Genomic DNA, 23,133 nt, shown 5'->3' with positions numbered 1-23,133 from the left:
TTGAGACCAAAAAAATTAGAAAAAATCAATGAATCAAAGAGTTGGTTCTTCAATAGAAAAAGCCTTATCCAATCTTACCAGAGAGAGAGAGAGAGAGAGAAGAAATGCAATTAGAAATGAAAAAAGGTGATATTCCAAAGAACACCACCAAAATCAAAAAGATTTTTGCCAAGTATGGTACTACACACTAGAAATCCCAGGATTTGGAAGGTTCAGTCCAAAGGATTGCTTGTTCAAGATCAACTTGGGCTACATGATAAGTTTAAGGTCAGCCTGAATTATATAGAAGATCCTGTCTTAAAACACACACACACACACACACACACACACACACACACACACACACACAAGGTTATTAACTACTTTGCAAAACTGTGTGCCAATCAACTGGAGAATTCAGAAGAAATGAATAGATTTCTAGACACATATGAGTTACCAAAACTGAATCAAGATTTAAAAGCCCCACATAATCTAGGAGATGGTAATGAAACTGAAGCAGTAACGAAAAAAAAAAAAACCTACCAGCTAAGAAAAATCTAAGTCCAGGCAGATTTTAAAAATTAAAAAAAAAAAAAAACTTCAGAGATTTTCTAATTCCAATCAATACACCTCAAGCTCTTTAATGAAATTGAAAAGTAAGGAGTATTCCCAAAAGTCATTCCTGAAAGCCAGCATTCCCTGATTTCAACCAAAACCTAGAAAACCAAAGGGGGTGGGGGGAGAACCTCTAGACAGCATCTTGAAATGAATACAGATGCAAAAATCCTAAACCAGATATAAGCAAACAGAATGCAACAAATCAGCAAAAAGATCATACATCATGATTAAGTATCATCCCAAGATGTAAAGATAATTCAATGTATGCAAATCAAGGGCCAGGGATTTACTCAATGCCGTAAGTGCCTGACTGACAAGCACAAGCACAAGGTCCTGAGTTCAATCCCCCGTAATACATATATATATATATAAAATACATCACATAGACAGAAAAATCACATAATCATCTGAATAGATGCAAAAAAGGCCTTTGACAAACTCCAAAGTCTTTTCATGATAAAATCACTGAAGAAAGTAGATATAAGATCTTATCTCAATCTGATAAAAGCCATTTATAACAAACCTACTAACAACGTCATATTGAATAGGGAAAGGTTTAACCCTTTCCCTCTAAAATCAGGAACAAGATAAGGATGACCACATTCAGCACTCTTGTACTAATACAACAGCAATTGTAATTAGGCAAGAAAAAGAAACAAAAACGATATGTATAGGAAAGGAAAGTCAATCATTATTTGCAGATGATTCTCCACATAGAAAACCCCAAAAATACAACAAAAAGACTCCTAGAATAAATAACCAAACTCAGCAAGGTATAAAACTATAGCAAGGTACAAAACCAACACACAAAAGTCACTAGTATTCATGTGCAGTAAAAATGAACCCACTGAGAAAGAAGTTATAAAAAATACCATTCACAATAGCACCCTCCAGAAAAATCAAATACATAGTAACTAACCTAATTAAGAAAATTAGAGACCTCTACAATGAAAACCACAGTACTCTGAAAAAGAACATTGAGAGGATGCCAGAAAACGGCAAGATATTCCTCGTTCCTGGATAGGCAAAAGCAATATAGTCAAAATGGTCATACTTCTAAAATTGACATACAGATTTAATGCAATTTCACTCAAAATACCAATAGTAGTCCTCATAGAACTCAAGAAAAAAATCCTAAAATTCATATAGAACCAGAAGATATCCAGAATAGCAAAAGCAATCTAGCCAAAAAGAGCAAAGCAGGAGGTATCACAGTCGCAGATTTGAAATTACATTTCAAAGCCACTGTGATAAAAACAGCATGGTATTGTCATAAAACAGGCACAAAGATCAATGAAACAGAATAAAGAATTTAGAAACAATCCCAAGCAATTCAATTGTTTAATTTTTTACAAAGGAGCCAAAAGCATACACTGGAGGAAAGACAGCCTCTTTAATAAATGGTGCTGGGAAAACTGGCTTTCCACATGGAGAAGATTGAATCTACACCTATATCTCTCCCCATATCCTAAACTAAAATCATAATGAAAGAACTAAATACTAAAACAAAAACACTGAAAGATAAAATAGGTAAAATTCTTGGAGACATAAGCATAGGCAAGGACTTTCTGAATGAAACTCTGGTTGCACAGGAAATAATGCTCAGAGTCACCAAACAGAATCACATAGTTAAAAATCTGCACAGCAAAAGAAATAACCAACGAGGTGAAAACAAAGCCTACACGATGCAAAAAAACTTTTTTCAGCTATTCTTCAGACAGAAGACAAATATCTAGAATATATAAAGAACTAAAAAATTAGACGCACCAAAATAAAAAGTCCCAATCAAAAAATGGGCACTGGCTTGAACAGACACTTCACAGAACTACAGGTGGCCACTAAATACTTGAAGAAATGTCAATATAGAGACATTTGAGATGTCTCTATAGACCTCCTGCTTTGCTTTTTTTTTTTAAAATCTAGATTGCTTTTGCTATTCTGGGTCTCTTCTGGTTCTAATATGAATTTTAGGATTTTTTTCTTGAGTTCTTTGAAGAATACTATTGGTATTTTGATTAAAATTAGAGAAATGCAAATTAAAAGTACACTAAGATTCCACCTTATACCACAAGGAATGGCCATCATCATCAAGAATTCAAGTAATAAAAAATGCTAGGGTTGGGGGTTTCTACACTGTCGGGAGAATGTAACCAAGGACAGCCACAAGGAAATCAGTATGAAGATTCAGTCTTTTGGGCAAAAGACTGAAAATAGAAATCCTACTTGGCCAAGCTATTACCCTTCTCTTCTCCTTCAAGTGGACATCTTTTCAAAAGAGTTAAGGACTTCATATTACAGCGATATATGCATACCCATGTTTACAGCAGTACTGTTCATAATAGCTAAATATTGAAAGTGGTCTATATGTCCATCAGCTATGAGTGGATAGAGCAGTGCTCTGCTGTAAGAAGGACAAATGATGCATTTGTAGGAAAAACTGCACCGTAAGACCATAATGTTAAGTGAAATAAATCATATATACAATCTTAACATCATGGTTTCTCTTACATGAGAAACTCAAAGCACAAGTAAAGATCACGATAAAAGATAGTTAACAGGAAGTAGGCAGGTAGATCTTTCTCAGAGAGGAAGGGGGATCAGAGATGGAGGCAGGGGGAGGGGTGGGGGAAAGGGGATGAAAAAGGAATTGAGATGTGTTCTCTACATGGACTGACTCCCCACAACGAACGAAAACATTATGCTCCGCAAACATGCTCTAACAAACAAATAAAAAAGGCGAGACCTCACCCCTTCCAAAAAGGGAACATTATCTCAGGAATGTTTCTACCAGGTTCTGACGATTTTATTGTCCATTTACCTCAATTTTGCTGTTATCTGAAGACCGAGTCACATCTTTAATAGGGTTTAGTGTTTCTGGTGCTGTTGAAAAGAAAAACAGTTACATTGATTTGAAGCCTTATAATGTTTTCATTCATTAGTTGGAATGGTTTTATTCTGTTTTGTTTGATTTTATTATGTGTGATGGTATGAACAATTTTTTGAAGAAAACAAGGCATTATGGCAGCCATTGCTGATTTAATTTCATCTTGCTTTGAAGTCCTACCATGCTTTTGTTCTTCCTTTTTTTTTTCATGCTTCTGTTCTTCTGTTTCCATTAGTTCTATCATGTTGTGTCTTATTGGATTTTAATATGTGTGATAGCATAAATGAATTTTTATGGAAAGTGAGATAATATAGTAGTTCATTTTCTGTTTAAAAAAAAAAAAACAGAACAGTGCATCTGAGTAGGGTTACCAAGGGTACACAGGGCCTATCCTTCTATGCGCACATACTGGTGTATATATATACCATAGGCTAGTTGGTTTCTTCGGTCAAGTGTGTTAGAAAAATACATCTTTGTGTCAGAGAGAGGCCTTTAATATTAATAGGGATGAGGAGGAAAGTGTATTTTCTGAAATGCATCAAGCGATTTGAATGCCTGGTGATAAAGTGGTAGTTCTTGCAGCCTCTGAGGTCAGAAGTGAATGTTGTATTACAGAGTCATTGCTCGGATGCAGTGTGGTCTCACGGAAACAATAATAAGATAATCATGTTCCCCACATGTTTCCTCTCTCACAATTCAGCAAAGTCAGCCAGTCACTCAGGGCCTTGTGCTCAATCTTTAGCTACTTTCTGCTGAGAAGAGATGAAGGGGGCCCTGTACTGGCTTTGCTGAACCATCAGGGGTGAGAGAAAGGAGGATATGTTTGGGTTATTGTCTGTTCAAGTGGCCAGCCAGTCATCATTTCTAGATGGAAACGTGAATTGTGATCTGCAGTTGTCACTTGGCAGAAGGAAAAATGACTCAGCCTACAAGATACAAAGTGACATAAGCAGTTAAAGATGAAGGCTCAAATGCCAATATTAATATAACAATTATCCCTATTATCAGAAGCCAATTCTCCCATGAGAACCCTGAAATAAAATTCCCTATTAAGCTGCTTAAAGGAAAGGTAGGATCAGACATAGCCTGAACTTATGGATGGAGATCTTCACAGGCTGAAAACACAGTACCTGAGTTACCAGGAATGTAATAAACAGCATTCTACCTTAATGATAGCTGAAGTTCCTCTGGATTGTCGGTAAAATAACCAAAGTCAATCTGTTTTGGAGCGCTGCCTGTCACGTTAGTTTTACTTCCATACGTAGGAGGGAAATAGCTTGTGCTGTCATTAAGAGCTCTCTGGGGTTCATTGGCTAAGGACTAGATATGCTATGTTACAACTTCTAGCCCAGGAGATAGAATAAAAATGGACAGTAAATCATCACACCAATGAAAAACATGCCTAGTCTAACGATGTTAAAGCATGGGGAGAATTGCAGGCTGTGGGATGTTCTTAGTCCTTCACCCCTGCATCCAGGAAAATCCTAGAGTACTCTCTCCTATCCATCTTGGAGGAAGCCATGGCCACATGTTTGTCCCACATAACCAATCATTGGCATTGGGTGGTATTGTAATCCCAAATATTGTGTACAGCCACCCAAGTATTGTAATCCCTTTTCTAGTGTCCCTCCCAATCCAAAAAGTTGTATTTGCAATCCCAATGAGATGTTATTGGAATCTCAGCAAGTTAATTCCAATCTACCATCTCCAATGCAACCCCTGGCAGCAAAGACACCAAGACATATTCCAAGTTAAGGGCAGCCAAGCGGTCCAAAATCCAATCCCCAGGAGGATGTGCAGACAAAGGCTCTGATCCTAGGTCTCCCCCAGAATTTATTACCTTGTGAAGAAGGGGGTGGCTTGAAGATGAGTGACAAGATGGCAGGAATTATGTGAGTAATTTGGCTAGCCAGATAGGGAGAAAAGCATCTCTGCAAAATGCAGAGACAAAGATATGCAGAAGAATCAATTTGTATAATTCAATTAAGGTAGAATTGTTTTAGGAGGCTGTTGCTTCAGTTTCTGATATGTAAACTTTTGTGCCTTGGGGAATCATAGAACCTCTTTACCAAGGGGCTCACGCCCGATGACATTCCTGGAGAGGACTGTCTCTGACCTCCAGCTGTGCTTATATATTTTAGAGAGAGCACTATGCGAGGAAACAGGAGACTGATGACTTTAGAGATTACATACCAGTACCTTACTGCCTTATTTGCAATGCTTAGAGCCAATTGAAGAGAGAAGGAAATACCATAGTCAGCTCTGTACATATCAGTATAAGGAAATAAATCTCCATATAATCAAAGTTGCAGCAACTGTTCCACATTCAAGAGGAGTCATTCAAGTTGTCTCCCACATAGTGGAGCCCAATAAATGCCAGGGCAAAAAAGTCAATCAGTTGCAAACCAGTCCTCGTTCTGTAAGACTATTATATGTGAACATTATCTACAGGGAACCCAACCCAAATATTTTGTAGGTTGGAATTCGGCCAATTAGAGTAAGCATGCTTTCATTATTCCCAGCATAGAGGGGCCATCTGACTGAGGTTCCATCAGCTTGAGTAAGCAAATATAACCATCTCAGATTTGGAAGTACTCATCTTCATACCTGTGAATTTTTTTTTTTTTTTGGTCTTTTTTCATTTTTACCGGAACCAGGGATCAAACTCACGACTGCCTGCTTGCAAAGTAGGAGCTTATGCCCCTGAGCTAAATCCCCAGCCTCTCTGTGGTTATTTTCATGAATCAATGGGAACGAGGGGCATTTTACAGTAATGGTTGCATAATGCCACAGGGTAGCAGCAGTTTCTTCCTTAGACAAAGTCTTATTATGAGCTCTATTGTGTAATGGGATGCTTATGAGCCATTTTACTAGCTTAGCATGGTGGACCATGTTTGAGGTCTTTGAAGATCTCCAGTCTCCATCAATGTCAAGTTGTAATTGGTTCCAGTCTTCCTCTTTTGAGAGGGGTATACACCAAGGGAGCCTTGAAATGCTGGGGATGGAAAGCAGCCCACAATCCAGCTTGCTCCTTGCTGTACAGCTTCAGCATATTCCTGAGCTTGTACTAAAAAGGAGCTGGAGTCTCTGATTATTGTTAAGACTCGGAGAACAAAGATGAGACACACAATACACAGTATTATATACTTAAGATAGGTAATAATATCTCCTCATGTACAATCAGAAAAATCCCCTTGCAAGTAAGAAACTACTATAAACTCATAAACCCAGTCAGAAATCTCAGAGTTAGAAAGCGAATAATAGGGTGGTGTTTTTAATATATCATACAAGGTTAAAGTATGACTACTAATCCTATCAGTGAGCTCACACATGCAAATTTTAATTTTGCTTGATTTGCAGTTAAAGAGATAGCAGCGATCTCCAAGTGGCTCACAGCAAGGTGTGATAGGATCTTCTGGTTAAGAGAAAGGGATGGGAACAAGCTTGAGGCAAAAACACAAAAAGAAAGAAACAAAGAAAGTATGCAGGTGAGGCACCCAGGACTGACTGCACACTGGAGAAGCAGTATCTCTTGAGGCACTCACCGGTCCAGCAATGTGTCCTTTTTATGAGTTCACGAAAGCTAAGCAGAGAGGGAGGGTTTTGGTAGAGAGTCTGCTAGCATAGGAGCATTCACCTTGAATGAGCAGCCACTGACAACTACGTGTGCACTGAAAGTAAGGGTAACCTCTCAGAAGAAAAGTGGTCCCTTACTTCCCGGAGTGTAGCAGGCCGTTCTTTTTCCACTGCCGTTGGGTTCCATCAGAGTGTAACCTCAGCTAGGTCACTCATTTGCAAGCCCTTATGCAAGGATCAGAAGAGGACTCCTTAACTCCTACCCCGAAGGCTGTTGGGGTGTCAGCCTGAGGCCTTCCTTCTGCAGGAGAGTTGCCCCCGCCAGAGTCCTTCTGATCCATAGTCCATCTGCCAACCACACACAAGGACCTGATTGCAGAGTAAACAAGAGAGGCCAGGAGAGAGGGACCTGCACTGGCCACCAAAATGCCAGGAGAGTGCAGCACGGGAGAGGCCCACGCCAGGGTGTTAAAGAGGGTCTACTGAAGGTCAAAGAATATAGAGAAACAGCTGACTAACACACTGCAAGGGAGTTCCATTTTGTAGTGTCAGTTAGGAAATAGATCTGTATACGTTAATCTATTGTTCCAGAGGCCTTGGCCATAAATGCTTTTTTACCTTATCATGAAATACCTTTATCACTCCCTCCATGGGGAGTGTACTGTTTGATTTCCCACATTCTTTGTGCAGACAGATGCCAACCACGTGCAGGGAACACTTTCCTCAGAAAGTCACATGGCCACTCCTGGCTACCCCTCAAATATCACCCCCCAACACACACACACACACACACACACACACACACACACACACACACACACACTGCCTGGCCCTCCCTGACTCTATCTGGATCCTTTTCTCGTGGCATTTATCAAAATACACTGACCTGCTTTTATGTTTATTGAGTTCCCTTCTCCCAAGTGCAATGCAAGTTCTATAGGCAGGAGTTGTCTGTGGTCACCTATATAGTCACCTAGCTGGGCTACACTCCCAGTCCCAGCTCACACTCTTTATGTCTAATTTATTTCCCCATGGCTGTCAGATTTCATGGAACCCAAATATAAACCTGGGGCATTCACCCTCAGTCTGCCGGTCTTCATTCTAAATGCTCCAGTGCATGTAAACCTTGGATTAAATACACTTGATATGTTTTTCTTTTGGTAATCCATCTTTCTTAAGGGGTATCAGCCATGACCCAGTATGCTGGACTGGAATGGGATCACCCTCCTTTTCCCTGTTTTCTGGACACCTCACACTTCCACATGGGTGTGTCCATTCCCAGGGGCCTCAGAGATGGCACTAGCCCTTCTGGAATACATCCCCTTCCTGGCTTGGGACTCCCTGTCCTCCCACATCAGTGCCAGCCTTGGACCATCCCTCTCTCCTCAAGTACAGACCTTCCATCCCCTCCCCACCTTCCGGCTCCTGGGAGGATCTCACTGAATTCTTCTCTCTGCCACAAACTGAATCCTAACAATGACCAAGAGTCCCCAAGGGACTGCTCACAGCCCAGAAGCCAGCTGTCAGGACACAAAGGCCTGGTAGCGCTTTCTGCAAGAAGGATGGGAAATCAAGGTCCCAGCCCTTTGTGCAGACATTAGAAAGCTATATAGCCCCAGGCAACCACCTCATTAAATGTTTATTTTAAAAAGTATTCAATGTATTAAAAGGTTGCCTTAGCCATCTGCAACGGTGACATCCATCTCCACTCCTGCTTTGCAGATGATTAGAACATTAGAGCCTGAGAGATCAAGGGGAAGTCCAAAATAGCATGTGTTGTCAGTTAAGTAAAGAAAGACTTCAATGTACAGTACATTTTAAATCATTTTTGAAAGTCTCAGACACCAAGTCGTCCCCAAGCACAGAGACATCTTATGGTTACACACTGTGCACTTCTGTTTCGATGTCTGGCCATCTTTCTCCAGGACACATCGGAAATGGGAAATGTTCTCTAAGACTCTTCTACCTTGGGTTGGAGCCTGGTTTAAATTAAGGAGTTATCTGGGGTCAGGGATTTAGCTCAATGGTATAAGTACCTGCCTGGCAAGTGTGAGGTGGTGAGTTCAATCCCTGGTACCAAAAATAAAAATTAAGGAGTTATCTTTCTCAAATTCTCATAAATTTGTTACATGATTAAAGCCCCCAGGACACACTGACAGGGTAAAAATGACAGGAAGACATTTTACAATTCTGAAGTCACCTCTTAGTAGAATGTTATAAGCATCATAATTTTCCTCATTTGGAAAAATTTTTATAACTTTCCAAACTCACACTTGGTACAGGACACTGTCAGTCTTCCTTGGAGGTGTAACTTCGTATCTATTTTACATTAAATTCTACCTATATTTCTGCATGGCCTGTGTGTCTGGACTGAATTTTTTCGTCAAAGGCACCAAGAACTGAGGACCAAGAAAGTGAAGGACTGATTCATTAGAACTTGGCTTCCCAGGAACATCCCTGGCTCAATGCTGATCGAAGTCATCTGCTTAGCCTCAGAAGGACGGTGCAAGCCAGTGAGCAATGTGTGGGCTCTCGCCTGGAAGCAACCCCAAGTCTTAGGACCTTCTCCATGAGGTGTTTTGCTTATAGAGATTCTGAAGTCCTTAGCACCCGTGCAAATGTGTCCTTTCTCTGGTATTCTTTTCCTTTGTACCCCTGATGAAATCAGCACACTTTCTCCAGGGATTTCATAGTATGCCTGGTGAGAGTAATTTTAATTCTGTGAATCCTCACCTCAGGGTCCATGGATGTCTCTGGTATCTTGAACAGCCACAGTGGTAGCACGACTTCCACACCAACTTGTCATGATAGGTGTGGGACCATGGCTGTGGGATTTTGCAGGGGCTGGGGGGTAGGGGGCTGGTTCTATCCCTAACACAGCATGGATAAGTGGGAATTTACAGCCAAGGAGCAGGGTGGGGGATGTCACTAAGATGAAGCAGGAGGCGGGGAAAGGTGGGGGGTACTGGCTACACTGTCCTAACAGGATTCTGGCTGAAGACAGACCGTGTGAACTGATGTTATCTGAGAAATGGAGGAGGAAGACAAAGAGGCGGCGGAGGAGGAAGAGAAGGAGGAAGATAAAAGGAGCCTTCTCAGAATTAGCGGGCATCAGATATAGGGACAGGGCTGGGGGTCTTCACTGAGCTGACAGCAGAGCTTTCTCCTAAAACTAGATTTTACAAGAATGTGTGCAACTGGTGTAGGTAAAGCCCAGGAGCATGGCTAAAGTTTAATCAAGCAAAGAATCTTCTTTACCTCCAACACAGGACTGGCACTTGTCTAAGGGAGGGAGGGACTCACGGAATAGCCTGTCGTGAGACTGTCTTTGTCTGCTCCCTGTTGCTGTAAGAGAAGATCACAAACTGGGTAACTTGTGAAAAATGGAAACTCATTTCTCACAGACCCGGAAACTGGGAGGTCCAAGATCAAGATGCTGATAGCTGGTGAGGCCCTCATGCTGCATCACATGGTGGACAGAGCAAATGTGAAAACTCAGTGTCTTCTTCTTCCTTCAAAGCCATTAATGCCATCATGGAGGGCTCACCCGCATGACCTCATGTAACCCTAATTATCTCCTAAAGTCCCCCACTCTATGCACCATCAACGCAGGAGTGTGGGGACTATCTCCAACACTTAATTTTGGGGACGTATTGAAACCAAAACATTTACTCTCGGGGATTTGCAAGCACAAGGTGGCACCTGAGAGAAGGTGTCTCCTTAAATCCTGCGCTCCAGGTGCTGCCTGCCACCCTTTCCCTGGGTTTCAACCGCAGACCACAAAATCGATCACCACACTGAACGAACCAAAAGGATTAAATAACCATTCTAGATGAGAGGTGAATAAAAAGGCATAAAACTAAATATAATTCATGATTCTTCACTGAATTCTGGATTGACATGTTATAGGAAGAACAGGGGACATCTGAATATGGACTTCATTAGGAAACAATACCACAAACAAACTTTAAGAAGAAAATAGTGTTGCAACAATGTTACCTTCCCCAAGGTGATAATTAGAATGAGGCCTCAGGAGGAGGGCTGTGTTCTTAGGAGACCCTGAGGAATGTATTTAGAGACTGGAGAAGGCTGGAGCATGGGCCCCAGAGATACCTAGCCTCCTAGCACGGATTGGTCACCGGATTTGTGAAGGAAGGGAGGTCACTCTGTAGTTCAGAATTAGCCTTTGTGTGGGGTGATGCCCTTGGCCCCTGCAGGCATCTCTAAGTCCCTGGAATGTCCTGTCCAGTAGGAGGATCTTAATTAGTCTGGAGCCCTGAGTGACACCAGATAGTTTAGCAATGTGATTTATGGGAGTGCTTTGTGATGAGCCATCAGATTTGGGGTAAGTTGTCAGAGCCTTTGCAGGAAACTAACACAGAAGTGAACCTGGTTGTTCAAGCAATATTCTTGAAGTTTGCTGTTGATTTAAAATTTTTCAAAATAGAAGACTTGGAGAGAAGGAATAAAAATGTTTACTTAACAGTAAATGTAACCGTACAGAGAAGTCAGGTGTGGTGGCGTACACCTGCCATCCTAGCACTCTCGGAGAGTGAGGCAGAGCGATCATTGCGAGTTGGGAGACCAGCATGGGTTACATAGGAAGTTCAAGGACAGCCCGAACTACCTATCAAGACCCTGTGAAGAAATGGGCTACATTTTCTTATCGAAGAACAACAAACGCAAGTCTTTATGAAATTTAAAGACCTAAGGAGGATTTAGTAGTAAATCAAAAAGCCAAAACCAAAGCCAAAACAAACAAAAATGGAACACTTTAGAGAGGCTGGGCAAGGTAACATATTCCTGTAATTCCAGCACTCTGAGAAGCAGAGGCAGGAAGATGGAATATTCTAGCCCAGACTGCATAACAGTTTTGTGACAGGGTCTTATTACGTTGCTAAACTGCCCAGAGTGGGCTCAAACTTGTGAGCCTTCTGCTTCAGTCTTTGAGAGTATGGGATGACAGGTTTGTGCTATCTAGGAGACTAGAAGTGGGATTTAAATATTTAAATGCATCCCTTGGTGGTTGGATAGAATGTAACCTTTAGATGTATATTCCTTCTTCCACAAAGAGTAGTATCTCTGCTCCCTCACTGAGTGAGGAACAAGATGGCAGAACACCCACAGACCCCAGCATCTGGGACCCTACCAAGGCGCCTCATACCGAGTCTGTTTCTGGTTCTCAGAGCCAACAAACTAGGACATTCTTAGGTCACATACTGTCATAAACTACAGTGACACAAACTGGAAATCCACCAAGGAGATATTTGGGGGCCACAGGAGGAACTGATGAAGCAAGGGAGAATAGCAGAAGAGGTTTGTCACACCAGGGTCCCAGTGCACGCTAATGGTCCTGAGATTCACTGCACCATCTCCGAATGGTCAGCTTGGGTTGTGACCCTGCCCCTGCCACTGACTCTCTCTGACCTCTCTGGGCCTGTTTCCCTTTTGCTAAGATTGGATCTAGAATGTCCCCCAGTGGCTCATCTGTTAAAGATTTGCTCCCCAACTTGGTGCTATTGAGAGGTGGTAGAAACTTTAGGAGAAGGAAGTCTAACAATTCACAGTGGCTAAAACACGAAACCTGGGTGCCCATCGGCAGACGAATGTAAGGAAAAGAGGTATATACACAACGGAGTATTATTCAGCCATAAAGAAAAATCAAACTATGTAGTCTGCAGAAAAATGGATGCAATGGGAGGTCATTATTCAAGTGACATAAGTCAGACTTAAACAAGTACTATGTTTTCTCTAATATGTGAAATCTTAAAAAACAGAAAGGAAACTGTTGACAAGAGGAAGGGAATAGAGAAATGGGAGGGAGTGTGAGGGAGGGCAATAGCAGGATGGATATGATCAAAATATGCTACAGGGCCAAGCATGGGTGTGCATGCCTGTCATCCTAGCACGTGAGAAGCTGAGGCAGGAAGATCACCACAAGGGCAAGGTCAGTTTGGGCTACATAGTGAGTTCAAAGCTAGCCTGAACTATAGAGTGAGATCCCATCTCAAAAAGTGTTACAGGCAGATATGAAAATACCATAATGGCCTATAATCCCAGCACAGAGCCAGGGAGATCACTGAGTTCAAGGCCAGCCTGGACTACATAGTGAGCTCAAGGCCAGTTTGGGCTACATAGTGAGAGCTTGTCTCAAAAACAAAACAAAACAACCCCCCCAAAAAAACAAGAGTACTGCACTGTTATTTATTACACATTTAGCCAAAATGTAGCAGCCAGAAACAATAAATAAGAGTTCTCATCCCTCACAGTTTCCGTGGTGGAGAATTTGCCTGCAGGCACCCTGGGCAGATCTGTTTCAGGCTCCCTCACGGCTTGCATTGGGGATATCCCTGCCGTGATCACCCAAGCTTGCTCCACACCAAGACGGCTCCACGCACGGTGTTGGCAGGAGGCTGAGGCACCTCTCTATGCAGGTCTCTCCACAGTGCTGCTCGGGCGTCCTCACATCACAGAGACTGGCTTCTTCCAAAGTGAGTACCCAGGGAGAAAGAAAAACACACAGTGGCAGAGTCTTTCAGGACTCAGCCTTGGAAGATGCACACTAGAGTTCCTCTTATCCGCAGGGATACGTTTTGAGATCCCCCATGCATGCCCAAAACTGGTCAGCGCTGAACCCTATATGTAACGTTGCATGATATACACATCCCTATGATAAAGCTTAATGTAGAAATTGTGATTAGAGATTAACAAGTTATAAAATGCACTATAATAAAAATTTCTAGCATTGACACTCTTGTGCCTTGGGACCTTATTAGGCACAAGAAAGGTTGCTTGGACACAAGCCCTGGAGACCAGGGTACTACTGTGACTAGGAGGCATGGATATGGTTCACATCCTCAGTAGGAGAGGAAGGATGGCAGGAGATTTTCTTACGCTACTCAGAAAAGTGTGCTTCTGAAATTTTCCCTTTAATATATTTGGAACATAACTGACCATGATAAATGAAGCCAAGAGGAAAATACTGTACCATGATTCCTACACAATCCTGTCTGTTACCTACGTCTGCCCTCTTCTGGGAGGAAAGAAATACACAGAAGCTTGAAACTCAGAAGCAAGAATCCTTAAGGGTTATCTCGAAGGCTGGCTGCTTATGAATACCTACAACTGCTGTAGTGTAGGGACTGCTATAAACCAGGTACAGTGGTTCACGCCTGTAATCTCAGCACCCTGTCAGGCTGAGGCAGGAGGATCACAAGTTCAAGTATGGCCTGGGCAATTTAGCAAGGCCCTGTCTCAAAATGAAAAACAAAGAGCTGGGTTCATTCCCCAGAGCCACACACACACAAACACACATTAACTTATGGAGCGAATTCCAGACCAGTGTGCTACACACAGCAAATGCTGATAAATGTTAGCTTTTGCTACTACTGGGCCGCAGGATAGGGGTTTCATAGTATGACACTGTCATTGCTTTTATGGTCTTTCCATCTTCAATCGAGGCCATCCTTCAGTGTCATCTGTAGTCTTCGGTTGGATATTCTTTCAAAACCGTTTTAAGAGGTCAATGAATTTATGAACATAATAATGCTTGTCCAAACTTCACAGAAAGTATACTGTATTTAGTTTCCAATGACACAGTAATACAAATAAAAAATAACACCCTGCCTCAGCCTCCCAAAGGCGGGGACTACAGGCATGCGCCGCCCCGCTGTGCTCTGCAGCTCCTTCTCTTAGCCTAGGTTACCCTCGGCTGGGTTAGAGCCTTTCTCTAAATCTAGGTCAACGCCCTTTCTCGAATCCTTCTGGAGAGATTGACGAGATGACCAGCAGGGGTCGCGAGTGAGCAGCAGTTTGGTTGCAGTCTTCGGAGCAGAGCCGATCCCCGCCGTGGTGACCGGTGTTTTCCCTGGGAGCACACAGCGTCCTCCCTGGAGATGGGAGGATTAACTGGGTCTCGGTTATAATCAGCACTCTGGAGCCTGGCCACATGAGCAGTGCCTGGCCTCTGCTCAGCCCCCAGGGAGGCCGCCCTCTGGTTGCTATGCACTTTTCACATTACTCTCCCCCGCCCCTCCGGAGTCACCACTTTCACAGACCGCATCGCCCTTTTCGTCTTTCTCACGTTCAGCGAAGACATTTGGGCTGAGCCAGGGGCACTCAAAAAGTACTTGAACACGACGAACCTGACTACAATTTTAAGAACTAAAAATTCTTAAGCCATGGTGTTCCAGATCTTAATGCCACTGGATGCCAAGAACTGCTCTAAGAGGATGCCAGCCCTGTCTCCGAGTGATCAACGCTGAAGGGCGGACGCAGGGAAAGTGAGCCGCTTTCCCAGTGTCACACGCCAGGGGGCGCCGGAAGCAAGTATCTTAGTCTTTGCAGTCTAGACTGCTTGATTTCACGGGAGGGGGGTGAGGGTGGGACTGAAAGTCACGTGACTAAATCACCGTTCTTTTAGTGCTGAATTGACTCCAGGCAATTCTTCTCAGTCTATCTGCTTTTGCCTGAAAAACTGGGATTGAGGAGAGGTTGGGATCGGTTACCCAACCCTGGAAGTATGGATTGAACCTAGGACCTTCACACTGAGCTACATCCTAGCCCTTATTTTTAATTTTAAGACGGAGTCTTGCTAAATTGCCTAGATTGCTCTGAAATTTGTGATCCTCCTGCCTCAGCCTCCCAGGGTGATGGGAGTACAGGCTTGCACCACCGTGCCCAGCTGGGAATTTCTTTGACAGCAAGAGTGAGAAGTAAAATTAGAGATAATAAGGCTTCCTTTACAATTTCTGAGGTGGGCAACTGGTGCTGTAGGAATTTGTAACAGCGAAGTTTCCTCAATTTCAGAGAAGTGTTCCCTGGGGCAATGATGCTTCAGCAAACATCTGAGCCAGCGGGAAGGGAAGTAGCCTTGCAGAGGTGCTGGGCCAGCAGGAACCGCAGGGTGTCTGAGCTCATTTTCTATAGTGCATTTTTCTCCCCATGGGACCATTCATAGCAACTGTTAGCTCCTCTGTCAGTGTCAACCACCTGGATAAGTCACAGCCATTGCTTGACCAGGTTGCTTTCCATGAAAGCTTAGGAAACCATTTTCTTGCAGTGACTGTCCTTAGGCATATTAGACATCAATGATCACTTCCCTCCGTGGTCTCATGGTGGTCTTGATGAGAAGTCCCGGGCCTCCTGAGTAGAGGATGATTCAGCAGAGGTTCTCTCATGTCCTGGGTCCTCACTGACCTCAGAGAGCTGGGACTAAATTATTGGCTGTCCTCTTAGCGGTCTGTCTCTCTAATATTTGGTCTCCAAACTTACTGAACATCCAAAAGAAAAGACTGATAATAGTACAGAGTAGTAGAGGCAGTAAGTTTAACATATTATCCAAATATCAAGCATTTAGGAGCATAAAATAGAACCATTATTTTCAGGGGCTAGGAATTTAGCTCAGCGGCATAAGCACCTGCTTTGCAAGCGTGTGGTTGTGAGTTCGATCCCTGTTACCGATTAAAACAACCATGGATGTTTTAACATTTGAATACCGATAGAATGTTAATAAACATTTATACATTTTATACATTAAATTAGAAATCAAAACCCATACCTAATATTACAGTATGACAATCATGATGACATTTTGTAACACCCTTGAATTTCCATTTTTGATATAAAATATCCTCATACAGTCAAACCTCCTTATCTAATACATAAGAAGTTTTTGCGTAACTTTTTGGCCTTTAGTTGGATGTACGTCACATAAGTTTTTGTTAAAGGCAGAGGTCTGAAAAGTCTGTCACCATAAACAAGCCATTTTACATTTCTATAAATCTGGAAGCATGGGTACATTAATATACCATGAGGTTAATAATAATCATTTGTCATAGCCATATGAAAAGTTTGTATGAGTCTCTTTAAATCAAAAACCTTATTTTCTGGGAAATTTAATCTTTTTTTTAAATAATTTTTTTGTCTTTTTCCTTTTTATCGGTACCAGGGATCGAACTCACGACTGCCTGCTTGCAAGGCAGGCATTTATGCCGCTGAGCTAAATCCCCAGCCCCTGAAATTTAATCTTTTGATGATGACCAGTGTGAACATATCACAGTAAGATACTCTTTTTTTCCAGTACCAGGGATTGAATTTACAACCTTGCGCTTACCAAGCAAGTGCTTAAACCGCTGAACTAAATCCCCAGCACAATAATGTACTTTTATAACTTTAGTTAAGGTATCTCCCATAAGACTATGGAGATCATTGATCAAAGAACAAGAACTGGTTAAATATTACCACGCAGCTGCTTTCTTTCTCGTCAGTTGGAGTCCTGTCCAGAAAGAGCACCCAACAAACAGGCAAGTTTAGCTGGGAAGAAAAGTGCATTCTGTGAAATGAATTCGGACACCTGGTGTGCCCTGCTGGCCCAGCACCTCTAGGAGGCTACTTCCCTCCTCTCCTACCTTGTTTGGCTCAGATGTTTGCTGAAGCATTGCCCCAGGGAACACTTCTCTGAAATTCAGGAATCTTCTCTACTATAAACTCCTACGGCACCACATAGTCCTCCTGGGCTGCAAAAATCACAGTTACATTTATATTATTGTACTTCTTTTTCATGTTAGGGATTGAACCTAGGGCCTCATGCTGGGCCACTGAGTTGCATCTCAGGCCCATTGTTGCACAGTTTTAAAATTGTTGTGAAGACATTACTTTTGCTGTTTAATCATTTCTAAGGGTACAGTTCAGTAATGTGAAGCATACTCACATTGTTATGCAATCGGTATCTAGAACTTTTCATCTTACAAAATTGAAACTCTATATCCATTGAACAGTAATCTCTTTCCTTTCTGTAAGTTTCTGGCAGTCATTGTTCTTATTTTGCTCTGTTTTGAGATAAGATCCTGCTCCATAATTCAACCTGGCCTTGAACTCACTGTGTAGCCCAAGCTGGGTTTGAACTCCTGGTGATCCTCTTACCTCAGTCTCCCAAGTGCTGGATTGACAGACGTGTGCCACCACGCCCAGCTGGCAATCATCTTTCTATTTTCTCTTTCCAGGATTTTATTTTTATCTGGAGATAGGGTCTCATTAAATTTCCCAGACTGGTCTTTGTGATCTTCCTGCCTAGCCTCCTGAGTAGCTGAGATTACATTTGTGTACCAGCTTGCCGGCATCTTTCTGTGAATTTTGACTCCCTTGGTATTTTGTGTGGGTGGAGTCGAGCCATATTTGTCCTTTCATGCCTTGGTTATTCCAGTGTCTTTGAGAATCATGTTACAACTGCTGAAATATTTCCTTCTTTTTAAGGACTGCACTGTAAGAATAGAATACTTTTTTTTTTTTTAATATATCTGTGGGTAGACCTTTGGGCTGCTTACAACTCTTGGTCGTTGTGAATAATGCCACAAAGAACATGAATATGCAAATACCATTTTGAGATCCTGCTTTGAATATGCACCCAGGAGCAGGGTCAGCAGATCACATAGAAGTTCTATTTTGCATTTGTAGAAGCATCACCCCACTATTTTCCAGAGTCACTGCACCAATTTTACATTCCCATGGCAGTGTACAATGTCTACACCCCCACCCCATTTATTTTCTGTTCTTTTGAGAGTGGGCAGGTAGGTATTAGGTGTGCTTTCAAATTGGTGTGTGTGTACACGAGGACTGAACCCAGGGCCTTCACACTGAGCTACGTCCTCAGCCCTATTTATCCTTTGTTTTGAGGCAAGTTCTGGCTAAATCTCTAAATTGCCCAGGTTGGGCTCACATTTCCAATCCTCCTTCCTCGGCCTCCCGGAGGGCTGGGATTACAGGCCTGCCCCATCATGCACTCTGTGGTTTTGATTAGCGATCATCTTAAACTAACTCGCGTTTCCCTTACGGCGTGGCTGGCGGCCAGCGTCTTGCGGGGCGCAGTGCGCCTGGCGTCTGGCGCTCTCCTCCGACTGCAGCGCCGGCAGCGAGCGCCGCTGTGGATGGGAAGCCAGCTGGGAGCCAGAGCGCGCCACCTGCGGGGTGCAGGTGCAGGAGCGGGCCCTTCGCGGAGGAGGAGAGGCTGGGACACGGGATTGGAGAGGACGAGTTGCCAGGTACGCTGCCGGCTGCCAGGGGCGGGCGCGGAGGAGGCAGAGCATCGGGGACTCTCCGGAGGTGGTGGGGGGCAGCCTCTGCGGAGGGCCCGCTGGCAGCGGTGGGAGGACCAGTTGCCCCCATTATTCAGGTGCTTACTCCACCGTGCCCACCCGGTAAGGTTTTTGTGGGTCTGGAGAGGTGGGTCAGAGCGCAGGCTTTGGAATGTCTATTTGCTGTGCAGCTGTAAGCGAGTTACTTGCCCTCTCTGAGACCCAGTTTCCATCTCTGGATGGAACTGAATAGGACTTCCTGCACAGGGTTTGTGTTGAGCGTTCCGTGTGCTGGGGACCCAGGCCGTGCTTCCTGAATGTTAAATGTTGTTTCCTGTGGGATAATGCCCTGCATGTAGGTCTCCTGTCCCATTTTATCTATCAAGAGACAGGTCAGAAGCCTCAAGTAATTGGCCCACATTAATTGAGAATGGTGGCAGTTTGAAGCCAGGAAATCAGACTCCAGAGTCTGAAGATTAATGATCTAGTCCAGGTCCCATTGTGCCCTAGAAGAAGGAATGCTGGGTATGCTACTTTTGAGACTGTTTCCCCATCAGTGAAACAGATGCAATAATAGTACTTAGCCCCTGGGGTTCTTGTGAGGATTAATTAAGTCAATCAACACACATAGGTGCCTCTGATTAGTGCATGCCTCTGCCAGGCCAGGATTCCTTTCTGTGTTATGGCAGCTGCATCCCTGTGCCTGGCACAGGGCAGATGCTCAGTAAATGTGCCTGCTTGTCCCAGGCCACTGCAGGAGACTGCTGTTCAGAGAGGCTGGAGAATGTGCCCAAGTTACACAGGTAGAAAAGTTGGAACTTGAATCCAGCTCTGTTCATCATGGAATCTGTGTGGTCTTTTGCTCATAATTCTAGTTGAGTACCTTTTGGCAGGGGGAAGGAGATAAAGAGTTATTTCTGCCATAATTTTCTTACCTGAAAATGGAGAGGATTACAGTATCTGCCCTGTAAGTTTTCTGTGGGGATTAAATCAACTCTGAGATAGGAGGGAGGCATGGTACTGCAGATGTGGCCACTGAGGGAAGGGCAGAGGGACAAGGGGGAGGCAGTGGGAGACAGATGAGACAGGAGCCGTCCTGCCTTCTGAGCAGGCCGAAGCGCCCATAAACCCCAGAGAAGCCTGCAGACTCACCACTGGCATGTGTCCATGGTCCCTGCTGTCTCTCCCAGTCACTGGGAGACCTCTCCAGGACCTCGTGGCAGCAGACGCATTCTGCTTTGGGATTGCATGTTCTGCCTAGTCCAGTGGAGCCTGGATCCCAGTGTCATCTCTGAGCCACTCTGGGACCTGGGCAAGTTGCCTTGAAGCCCCAGGCGCCTGTTGGTAAGATGGAAAGATAACTGAATCCCGTAAGGTGCTGGAGAGAGGACCTGAACTCAGGCTTAGAAAGCACTGTGAGCAGGTCCTGGTCTTGAGCAGTGACCACTGCCTGTGGTCCTGTTAGCAGGGCTTGCTGTGGGCCTGGGATCTGTGGCTATGTGGAAAAAATCCTGCCAGGAGGGTTTAAAAGGTACTTCCCTGGGGCCTCTGTGCATCTCCAGTCTCCTTCCAGGGCTCCCCACCTGCCAATTCCTTGGGAGGCCCAGTGCTGCCCTTACCTGTGCCCAGGCAGTTTCTGGGGCAACAAAGCTGGCACAGGATGGGAAGGGCACCGTGCCACCTGCCTGGAATATGGTGTATCCCCTAACAGGGCCCAGGCTGGGGGAGGGAGCCTCATCTTTCCATACTGTGTTGGTCATTAACATCTGTTCTGTGTGTAAGCACAGTGCTAAGCCCCCAGCTTCACACACTTTAGCAGTTGGGCCCCAGCCAAACTGCCTGGGTTCAAATGTTACTTTGGTTACTTCGTAGCAGTGTGACCTTGGGCCAAGTAGCTTAACCACTTTGTTCTTCAGATGACTCATCTGTAAGCTGGAGTGGTCCTTAACAGTGTCTAGCTTGTAAGGCTGCTATAAAGAGTCAGTACAACCAACACATATATAATGAGAGGAACAGTGGCATGATAAATAGTCATTTTTAATATATTACAATTAGCTCCATCTACAGCTGATGGAAGGTCAGGAAAACTGACCTTTATAATAACAGAGTTGACCTTTCTTGCCTTACCTCTGTCTATTTATTTCTATTTCCTTTGTTACCCTAATTTATCCCTCCCCCGGCCACGCCCATCCTGGCACAGTCCCCAGCCGCTATGTGTGATCCCTGCTTCTTCTGTCTGGGGCCCCAGAACATGCTCTGTCAAAAAGTCCTCCTTCTCTCTCATCGTAAGAGTTCCCCAGTGGCCTCCGATATAGCGCTTTTTCATTCACCTTTCCTATGGTTTTATACAATTACAAACACCATGTATATACACCTTACTTGTAGAGTTTGTTTATAAAAGTACTTGCCTAGAAGATGAAAAACTGCCACCTCATCACCTGTTGGTAATTGCTGTTTAGAGTTTCATGCATGGGACGTTATTTTAAAAAGACAGCTTTTTGATTAAAATGTTTTACAGTAAAAGACACACAGCTGTCAATCCCCCTCACAAGAATCCCCCTCACTTTGAACACACTTACTGTTCTTGCCACTTTTAAGCAGCACTTGAACTGAGTGTTCAAGCCTAGCTCAGGTAATTTAGCAAAACCCCATCCTGAAATAAAATTTTAAAAGGCTAGGGATGGGGTATAGCTTAGTGCAGAGGCCCTGGGTTCAACGTCCAGAACCACAAACACAACAATAACAAACAAACAAAAAATGTCTATAAATTCTGGTCTTGTACACACTTAGCTATGCACAGTCAAAAGTGGTAAATGAGGAATGAAAGAAATTACAGTAGTAAATTCCTATGGTTCAAAATCCCTGACTGGCTGCGTGGCATAACCCTCCAACCAGGTCATCAGCTAGCTTACAAATTTACTAAGAAAAAAATCCATAGAGCATATCTTGAAGAGAATCAAGAAGCAGGAAGATTATGTAGATCTGATTCGTGGTCACAGCCCCTGGAGAAGGAGCAGGAAACTTCCAGTGATGACATTTCCTTGATGTACACTTAAAGTGAAAATGGAATTAAATTCTCCTCCACTGAAGACTCTTCTGGAGGCTGTGTTGCTCTGCAGAGTAACACTGTTTTACACATGAACGGCCAGACGCCCCCTCCACCCCCTTGGGAGAGACCCAAGGCCAGTGCTGGCCACATCCCTCTGCGACAGCTGGCTGCAGCCACACCTCCGAATAAGCCTCCCCTTGGTGTTCCAGTCCCATTTCTCACCGCATTGCAAAGCTGGACTGAGCTGCTGGAGCAGCACACAGCGCAGGCAGCCTAGGCAACCTGAGGCCCAGATGGAGGTGAGCGTGTCCAGCAGAGTGTGTCCAGCATGGGGGGTTGGGGACCTGGGGGTTGGACAGGGGAGGTGGAGGCCCCTTCGGAGAGCCACGCCTGACCCAGCTCTTTTATTTTTAATGAGTCCCACAAAGATTCAAATGCCATGGGAAAAGGAACTTGTTTGGGCACTTAAAAAAATATAGGAATCTTACCCAGCCAGCCCTGGATTATCTACTTTTTTCTTTCTTTCTTTCCATATAACTAAGAAATCTCCTTCGCACAGAAAACCCTGCAGGGAGAATTAGCAGTCTTCGGGGTTTCCTGCTAGAAACTGGAGTCCCAGGACGCTGGGTACAATCTGAGCACCTTCTTTCCTAAGTCACTTTACCAAAACTTGTACTGGTAGAGAATTCAGTCCTCCCATTTTGCATACAAGAAGTTGAAACTGAGGCACAGAGGGGTTGAACAATTCAAATACATTTAAATTATAGAGTTAGTTTTGCATCCCAGTTGGCCTCCCTTGGAATGTGGGCTGATATCAGGTGCCGGCCCTTTATCTCTGCGAGGGACAAGGTACTTATTATGTAATCATAATTACAGAGTCGGATTGCAGGGGCTAATGCTGCAGGGAGCTATCTTCGGCAGCTAGTGCCTGGGGGTGTCTGTTAGAGCACCCCTTT

The 23,133-nt window shown here is 43.9% G+C and overlaps 1 protein-coding gene and 1 long non-coding RNA gene across 2 annotated transcripts in view; one reads left to right on the top strand and one right to left on the bottom strand.

The window, feature by feature from the left end:
- Window positions 1-13,255: 13,255 nt before the first annotated feature.
- LOC134470730 (uncharacterized) lies at window positions 13,256-22,503 on the bottom strand. Its single transcript, XR_010039861.1, has 4 exons — window positions 22,400-22,503; window positions 20,281-20,466; window positions 17,467-17,574; window positions 13,256-13,540 (listed from the first exon to the last, which is right to left on the bottom strand). It is a non-coding gene; the product is annotated as an uncharacterized LOC134470730 (long non-coding RNA).
- The window catches only part of Tmc5 (transmembrane channel like 5), a 75,247-nt gene continuing 74,414 nt past the window's right edge, over window positions 22,301-23,133 (top strand). The window contains exon 1 of the mRNA XM_013141861.3: window positions 22,301-22,476. The gene's annotated coding sequence lies outside the window, so the exon portion shown is untranslated. The remainder of the gene's footprint in view (window positions 22,477-23,133) is intronic.

Source organism: Cavia porcellus, unplaced genomic scaffold (assembly GCF_034190915.1).
Source record: "Cavia porcellus strain 051 isolate PalLab524CR breed Dunkin Hartley unplaced genomic scaffold, mCavPor4.1 scaffold_16, whole genome shotgun sequence".
Taxonomy (NCBI): Eukaryota; Metazoa; Chordata; class Mammalia; order Rodentia; family Caviidae; genus Cavia; species Cavia porcellus.
This window is presented reverse-complemented; position numbering and strand designations above follow the sequence as displayed.